The sequence below is a fragment of the Urocampus carinirostris genome, chromosome 3 (assembly GCF_059441175.1).
Source record: "Urocampus carinirostris isolate Australia breed hairy pipefish chromosome 3, RoL_Ucar_1.0, whole genome shotgun sequence".
NCBI classification, from domain to species: Eukaryota; Metazoa; Chordata; class Actinopteri; order Syngnathiformes; family Syngnathidae; genus Urocampus; species Urocampus carinirostris.
The window spans coordinates 4710024-4718977 of NC_142351.1; positions in this window are offsets into that span (position 1 = coordinate 4710024).

Below are 8954 nucleotides of genomic sequence, written 5' to 3' on the forward strand. Positions count from 1 at the left end.
ATTCAACAATCGCAGCGAAATCGCAATACTGGTCTAAAAAATGGCAATTTTTTTTCTCAAAATCCCGCAGCCCTATTGGAGAGGGCCAATAAGAATACAGGAGACCCAATTCACGGACTGAATAAATGACTTGAGCGGGGAATATATTCCCTAACACTGCAATGCTGTGTTGCTTTTTTGAAATTTTCCTTCCTTTCTTTTTGTATGTTGAAAAAAAAGCAAGTTCAATGGTGAAAATCCTTTTTTCCTCAGCTTGTGGTCAAAGATTCCCTGGAAGTTGTAGCTTAAAAACCCTTTATTGAGCATGTATGATACTAGCCGCTTGGAATTTTTGGGTTATTTTGTTCAGAAATTGTGTTATGAATGATTACTTGAACAACCCAAACTTTAAACATCTGGAAATATCTGACATAATCACGTGTTAAGACAATGGCCGCCAGCAGGCTATACTTGCCCAAAACACACCACCAGTTAAGGGAAACCCAATAACAGTTTAAAACGAAAAACAGACATGGATATTTTAGGATTTGAATGAAGTGGAGACTGAAGCTCAACATGAACATGTTGGAAGACAACATGAACTGGAAATTTGAATGGTAGGGGCACCATTTCCTGCGGTGTGTCCTGGGCAGGTACAGCCCGTTTGCTGCCCATCCCTCTCCAGGCCAACATACAGTATGTTTCCACCCTGTCTTGTTTTCTCAGTTGTCTATATATCGTCAACTACTTCTCACCATGACCAGGCGTTTTATAGGCCTTTGTCATAGATGGTGAAGTTTTCTTCGTTCCACTCTTTCGGGAGTTCTGTTATGATTGAGGTCATATTTACAGGTGTACACAAATAATATTATATATATATATATATATATATACCACAGCCATATCCCCCTAGTGGGAGGTGGCTAGAGTCATTTCTGACTCTTTTTGGGAGATTGATTCAGAGGAGGGGATTCCCAGCCCCCTCGCTCAACCCAACTAAGGTGTTGGGAGTCATTAGGTGACCGAACCCCCCAATTTCAACCCCTAATGCTGAACGCCAAGCAGGGAGGCAACGGGTACCAGTGTTTAAGTCTTAGGTATGACTCGGCCGAGGCTTGAACCACAACCTCCCAGTCTCTGCCTGAAATGAATGAGAATGAATGAATTCCTGGAGAGAGAGAGAGAGCGAGAGAGACCCACATCATACATGACCCATCAGTACCCCAATTTGTTCCCCCTTTGACCATCAAAACTAATAAAGCGACCCCTGCCAACACGGTGCCCACAGTTACCAGGGCGACCCCTAAGGACAGCTGAAGAGCCCGCGGACCATTTTCTAAAAGAGCTCACTGGGGCTTAATCATTGTGATTTTTTTTGTACATTTATCATTCTATTAATTATCTGAGTCCTTTTGACTCTACAGTGGAACCTCGGTTTTCGAACGCCTCTCAGCTCGAACAAATCTGAGTCCGACCAAAAATTTCGAGAAATTCTTGCTTCGCTGTTTGGTCAAAAAATCGGAGTTCGAACGCCGGTAATGCGTGAGTGCGTACGCTAGGGTGCGATGCTGAGCGGCCTACGGATGTTTTAGCCCCTAATTATGCCTCCGAAGAAAGTGCAAGCGGCAAAGTTGCTACAGGTGAAAAAAGAAAAGTAGTGCGTACAACTATTGCATTTAAGAGAGTAATAATGGCAAAATATGAAGAAGGTATTCATTATTCTTTTCTTTATGTTTTTTTTTCCATTTTTACACGTTCGTGTTAGCGTAATCTTTTGTACGGAAGATAACGATAACGCGAACGTACGATTAGTCTGGGTTAGCTTATTTACGTTAAACATTCAAGTTAAACATTCAGGATGTTGAAACGGAGCCCCCTTTCCAATGAAGCGCTAGCCACTTGTTGTGGGGACCCGGGTGCTAAATGACTTGTAAATGACCTGATTTTTTTTATTTTTACACGTTCATGTTAGCGTTATCTTTCGGACGGAAGATTACAATAACGCGAACGTACGATTAGCCTGGGTTAGCTTGATGTTTACGTCAAACATTCAGGGTAAACATTCAGGGTGTTGGAACGGATTAAAACGATTTACATTATTTTGAATGGAAAAAATGATTTCGGTGATCAAACAAATCGCTTTTCAAACAGGGTTCTGGAACGGATTATGGTCGAGAACCGAGGTTCCACTGTACTTACAATAATGAATCTGGCCTGGAGAGGGATGAGCGCCACCAGGCTGTACTTGCCCATGACACACCACTGGAAATGCTGCGCCTACCACCCGTATGCTTAATGGATCCACACACACAACAGTTTTTGTACGGGTGCTTGAAACGGTTAAAAAAAATGCTTGAATTTTAATGTTTTCAAGGTTCAAAAAGTGCTTGAATTTTGGGTGAAGTGCTTATAAATGCTTGAAAGATTCACCTTGTTTATCATCTGCCTGACTCGATGGACCACAGATCAAACGAAGAGAAATAAGTCTGCTAAAAAACGATGCCAACACCTCTCTCTCTGCTTTGCCACTGCATTTCTTCCCCTAGCGCCAACCTTTTGACGTTCAAAAGCGGTAGATTTTATCGAGCGCTCTTTTAGGCCCAAAACACAATCTGTCTCGAGAATGATTAAAATTGGAATTGCGGAAAGCGGAAGATAATGGATGGACACTAGAGAGTGTTGGCATAGAAATTACGTGTCTCGCTACATTTTTAACTTCGTAACGGCCACCTGCAACAGCCGAACCCAGGATAGATTACTTTTTGGCAATGTTGGGCACCAAGGAAAATTAAGGTGCCTGCAGGCTCCCTGATTTAAATCAGGAAACAAGGCAGAAACAAGAATATTAACCTTGATTACTGGCAAAAGAGGCAAGATGTTGGCTAAACAGCATGTAAAAAATGTAGATAGCTTGCTAGATAGCTAAAAATGTAGCTGGAAAGTTAGCTGGATAGATACATTGGAACCTTGGTTTTCGAACGGCTCTCAGTTGGAACGAATCGGAGTCCAACCAAAAATTCCGAGAAATTATTGCTTCGCTGTTCGGTCAAATAATCGGAGTTCGAACGCCGGTAATGCGTGAGTGCGTACGCTAGGGTGGGATGCTGACGACGTACGGGTGTATATCGCTCTTTTCGTGACCAACTGTTATCGCGTGTGGACGTGCTTCGTTTTGCCTTCGCTTTTAATATAGGTGTACCAAGTGTTTTAGCCCCTAATTATGACTCCGAAGAAAGTCAGTGCAAGCAGCAAAGTTGCTACAGGTGAAAAAAGAAGAGTAGTGCGTACAACTATTGCATTTAAGAAAGAAATAATCGCGAAATATGAAGAAGGTGTGCTGATCTTGCTAGGGAATACCCTACCGTCCACCTGCGCCTTCTGCTGACCACCACAAAGGTAAGAAATCCTATTCATAATTATTTTCTTTATGTTATATTTCTTTATTTTTACACGTTCGTATTAGCATAATCTTTCGTACGGAAGATTACGGTAACGCGAACGTACGGTTAGCCTGGGTTAGCTTTGTTTACGTTAAACATTCAAGTTAAACATTCAGGGTGTTGGGACGGAGCCCAACATTCAGGATGTTGGAACGGAGCCCCCTTTCTAATGAAGCGCTGACCACTTGTTGTGGAGACCCGGGTGCTAAATGACTTGTAAACGACCTGATTTTTTTATTTTTACACGTTCATGTTAGCGTAATCTTTCGGACGGAAGATTACAATAACGCGAACGTACGATTAGCCTGGGTTAGCTTTATGTTTACGTTAAACATTCAAGGTAAACATTCAGGGTGTTGGAACGGATTAAAACGATTTACATTATTTTTAATGGGAAAACTGATTTCAGTGATCGAACAAATCGGTTTTCGAACAGGGTTCTGGAACAGATTATGGTCGAGAACCAAGGTTCCACTGTATTACGCTTGATAACTACCAAAAGAGGCAAGATGTTGGCTAAACAGCATGCAAAAAATGTAAATAGCTTGCTAGAAAGCTTGCTAGATAGCTAAAATGTAGCTCGATAGATAGATAGATCATGAAGACAGCAAAAGAGAGAGAGTGGGATTGAATGGCCTGCGTCTTCGAGCGAACCATTTTGAAGAACAGTCCTGCGAGTTAATGATGACGACTTCCTCACGAGATTTATTTTGAACTTATTGTTTTTTAACCACTTCATACATTTTAGGTCGGACGCATCAAATGTTTATTTTTTGATGCGAGTGACTTTAGCATTTGTGTCAAATGTCCGAGTGGTTCAGGGGACACAAGATCGTTATCAAAGATCTCACTTCGTGGCCCCTCCATTTGACTGTTTCTTTGTCCCCCCAAAATTGAAAACGATCTTTTATCATGTTTACTCCACAAATAGGGAACATACAGTACAGTAATCCCTCGGTTATCGCGGTTAATGGGGACCAAAACCACCTGCAAAAAGTGAAAATCCGCGAAGGAAACCCCTCCAAAATGCTTGAAAAAAAAACATTTTATTTATTTTAAAAATTATTTTATTTTATTATTATTATTATTATTTAGACCTGCAAAGCTCTGAACCCACGAACGTGGAACCACGAAGTAGCGAAGCTCCTTCAAAAATGCTTAAAAAATAAAAATGTTTTTATTATTTTATTTTATTATTATTTTTTAGACCTGCGAAGCTCCGAACCCGCGGACGTCGAAACGCGAAGTAGCGACGTCCCACCGTATATCTTCAACTCGACCGCGTGGTGCCCCCTAGCGTCTAATTCGAAACATATCAAGAAAACAAGGAGGTTTCCTCATGAAAATAACATTTTGAATTTGATCAAAAACGCATGATTTTTTGATAGTATGAGTAAAGTGTGATTTCAATGAGCAAAACAATGAATCCTAACTCTTTGATACAAGCAGAAGGTGGAAAGGAACCAGAGTTCTGCCTGTGTCGGATGAAAATAGAATATAATTGTCTTTAGTGTCATTGATAACATTTTGATGAAACATTGTATGTAACGAGATTAGATATGGCACTCCAGGGTAAAACATGTCACGTTAAAGTCATAAACGATATATATAAAAAAAAAGACAGTCAGGATACGTATGTAACTGCGGTGTAGCCGTCCCCCCAAGGATCCACATTCAGGCTGGACTGGATGATGAGGCTTTTATTCCAGTTGCTGCAACGAGCGACAGAACATACACACACCATGTGGTTAGCACCTCCGCTGGTTCTCTATGAGGGAAATTGGCGTTTCAGTCCAGTAAAACGTACGGCAAAACTAATATAAATGGCGACAGAAACGAAACGAGAATAAATCCTAACAGCTTGACAATATCAATTAAATTACTGTGTATGTTGCAAGATTTGTCAGTTGTAGTTTTAATGTTGTCAGTTCATTTTTTGCGGAGCACCAAAAGATCGTGGCTTTCCGTTATTTTTTTTCAGAACCATTTTTTAGTTTTTAAATATTTTTCATGTTAAATTTTCCGTAATAAGAGCAAGTGTTGACATTGATAAAAACAAATTACCCACATGAAAATCAGTTTTAAAATGATTATGATTTCTTTTCAATGTACAGCCATTGCGCGAAGTTGCCCCGACCAAAATGACCGCCACGTAGGCACGCTAGTTAGCGGGCTGCTACAGCATGCCGACGTTCTTCATTTTGTATCTGTGTCCCACAATCCATTGCGGTGGTGTTTAGAATGAGAAGGTGTCATGGCTGCCGAACGAGAAAATGTCCAGAAAGTCCTGTAGTCGACTTCAACCGACGTAAGCTCGAAAGAAGTATCACTTTGAGGTCTTTTTCGAAGGTTTTTCCCGAGTTGGAGCGACATTTTGTGGCGTTTTTTTTGTTAAGCTTCAAACTTGGAGAAAATGTGCTCCAGTGAGGAAGGATCTCTTCAAGAGAAGCTTCGGGGAGCCAAAGAGGAGACCGAGCGAGGACATCGACGATCGGACGATGTTTCCAAGCAGCTCGGGGCAGGTCCGTCATTTTCGCTTCTGCTGCCGTGCCAATGCTTCCCAAACCTTTGCAGGCTGGCCCAAAATTCGACCATTCGAAAGATAGAATAGTGGTTTGAAATTCAAATAAAACTTTTTCAGCCTTTTACAGTAAATGATACATTTTTTACCTCCGGCAAATACTAAAAGTGCAGGAGATAACATTTAGGCTCTCGACTGACTCGTGTAAAGTAGCATGAAAATTTCAATGGCGCCCTGAAAATTTTCACTGCGTCCCTTTGTGAGTTTCTGAGATTAAAGGCGTCACAAATAAATGCAATTTGACTTGTGTGTTGCAGACATCGGTGAAAAATATCTTCCTACTGTGTGGCAGGAACCAAAGTTGCCAGGAGATGTTTACAAGATACTCCGAGTTGTGTTGAACAGAGCAGGTTGGTCGTTTTACTTTCTGCAACGTCATCGACATCTCTTAGTTGGCCGTCGACGTCCACCGTACTTTTCTTTCGAATAATGTCCGGGCTTCTGTCTCGCTCATTCTTTCAAAATTCATACAGTGAAGAAAACAAGTATTTGAACACTATGTATTTAAATGCTATGTTGCTACATCTCCCACTTAAAAATCATTTAGGAGTCTGAAATGTTCATTGAAGGCGCATGTCCACTGTGGGAGAGATAAACCAATAAGAAAATTCCAGAAATCACAATGCATGATTTTCTAACGATTTCTTTGTGTGATATAGTTGCAAATAAGTATTTGAACACCTGAGAAAATGAATATTAATATTGGTATCGTAGCTTTTGACTGCTATTAGAGGTTAAATGTTTCCTGTAGTCTTTTACCAGCTTTGCACACTGCAGGAGCGATCTTGACCCACTCCCCCACACAGATCTTCTCTCGATCAGTCAGGTTTCTGGGCTGTCGCTGAGAAACTCTGAATTGGAGCTCCCTCCAAAGATTTTTGATTGGGTTCAGATCTGGAGACTGTTACGGCCATGCTAGAACCTATGCTTCTTATGGAGCCACTCCTTGGTTTTCCTGGCTGCGTGCTTCGGGTCGTTGTCGTGTTGGAAGACCCAGCCACGACCCATCTTCAATGCTCTGACTGAGGAGAGAAGGTTGATACCCAAAATCTCACAATAAACGGCCCCAGTCATCCTCTCTTTAATGCAATGCACTTGTCCTGTCCCATGTGCAGAAAAACACCCCAAAAGCACCCCCTTGCTTCTCAGTAAGGATTGCACTCTTCATTCTTTTTCCTCCGAATACGCTTTGTGGAATCATGACCATAAAGTTCTATTTTGGTCTCACCTGAACACAAAACCTTCTCCCACGACTCCTCTGTATCATCCAAATGGTCATATGCAAACTGAAGATGGGCCTTGACATGTGCTGGTTTAAGCACAGGGATTTTTCGTGCCATGGGTGATTTCAAATCATGACGTCTTAGTGTCGTACTTTGAGGTCTAAAAACGACCACTTACGTGTGGGAGATCTATAAAAGTTGGCTAAAGCTAGAAAATACACCGGGCATGAGACTTGAGTTTTCTTTACAACTGCAGTTGGAAGGGGAGCTCAATTTACTAGCTCTCTCCTCTCTGGTCAAAACTCCCTCTAACTCTCGCTGCTTCGGCCCCTGTGTTTTATTGAAGTCACGGGTACTGGAAGGTTAAGACAAAGAGAAAAAGACCATCCCTCCCTGGAAACTTAAACAAAGACAGGAAGACTAGGAGACGCCAAAAAGGGCCATAAAACTGATTAGAAATCCACACCTCGAGAAAATACGTTTAAGCTCACTTTACAATTACCTACAGTAATCCTGGAAACACACCTAGGGGCTTTAAGATGAATCATGTCCTCGATGACGCCATCTTGTGGACAGAATAATTTATGAAGTACTTGGTGCATGCAATAAAATATTGGGGTGTTAATCATTCTCTGAAAGAGTGCTTTAACATGAATTATTCTGTGGCACTCAGTCTATGTTTGTGCTCGTGCCACAAGTAAAAATGCCAAAAAGGAGGTGCTTATTCCAGACGTTATTTTCCAAAGTACAGCGTTATTTGGCGCTTTTCTGCTAACGACACTCTTTGCTAGCGAATCATTCTCTGCACACACGTTTCACAGGGCTTAAAATGACTCTGCTTACATCATCAACACACACATATCGGCTCGCATTACACAAACCACTCATCTAAAATACTCGGCACACGCTTCAGGGATTCGAACTGACAGGCACATTACTACTTGACATCTAACGTTCGGCTGTCGAGTACTATAAGGGCTTCTCCCTGGCTGATTCTTCTCAAAGACGTATAATTTTAAGAGTAATAAATGATGAAAGTTATTGTAGTGATGATTTTGCTTCATTTGGGTGTGTGCGGATTTTACACGACCATGTCTTTGATTCCAGACTTGAAGGTGGGGTGAGTTTTTCTTAAAAGTTCATTACTTTCTCTATTAAGCATGTGTGAGCAATGCTCAACCGAGTTCAATGAGCCCTAATTCTGTTTTCCATTGCGCCTTTCTGCTGGAATGTTACTTTTATTACACCTGTTCAGGGCGGAACAAACCCCCAAAAATATGAAAAAAAAAGAGTTCATTTGAGAGTATCTGAGAAATAAATTAAAAACGTGTTACTCTACTGCCATCTCTTGGCACCCAACCTTTAAAAACACCCCCCCCCCCTCGCTTCTGTCACAGTTTCTGCCTACTGTTGGGAATTAAATATAAAAGTGTACCGTTTACCAAATTGTTCAAATTAGTTATCTGACTCCATTAACCAAACACAATCTACATTCAGCCAACAATTTATGCGTGGTTGTTTTTTGAGGGAAAAAATGAACAAGAAAGCCGACATTTTCACACAGGGGCAAATGTAATTTCATTAACAATTTAACTAATTGTACTCCATCGAAAACGGCCGAATTAGTTCAATTAGTCATGTTGGAATCTCTGGGAAGCCCACTTCTGAAGTCCTTCAGCTCTCTTGTTATTGGCCATCTTCTCCCCGCACAATGGCGTGCCAACTCTTCCC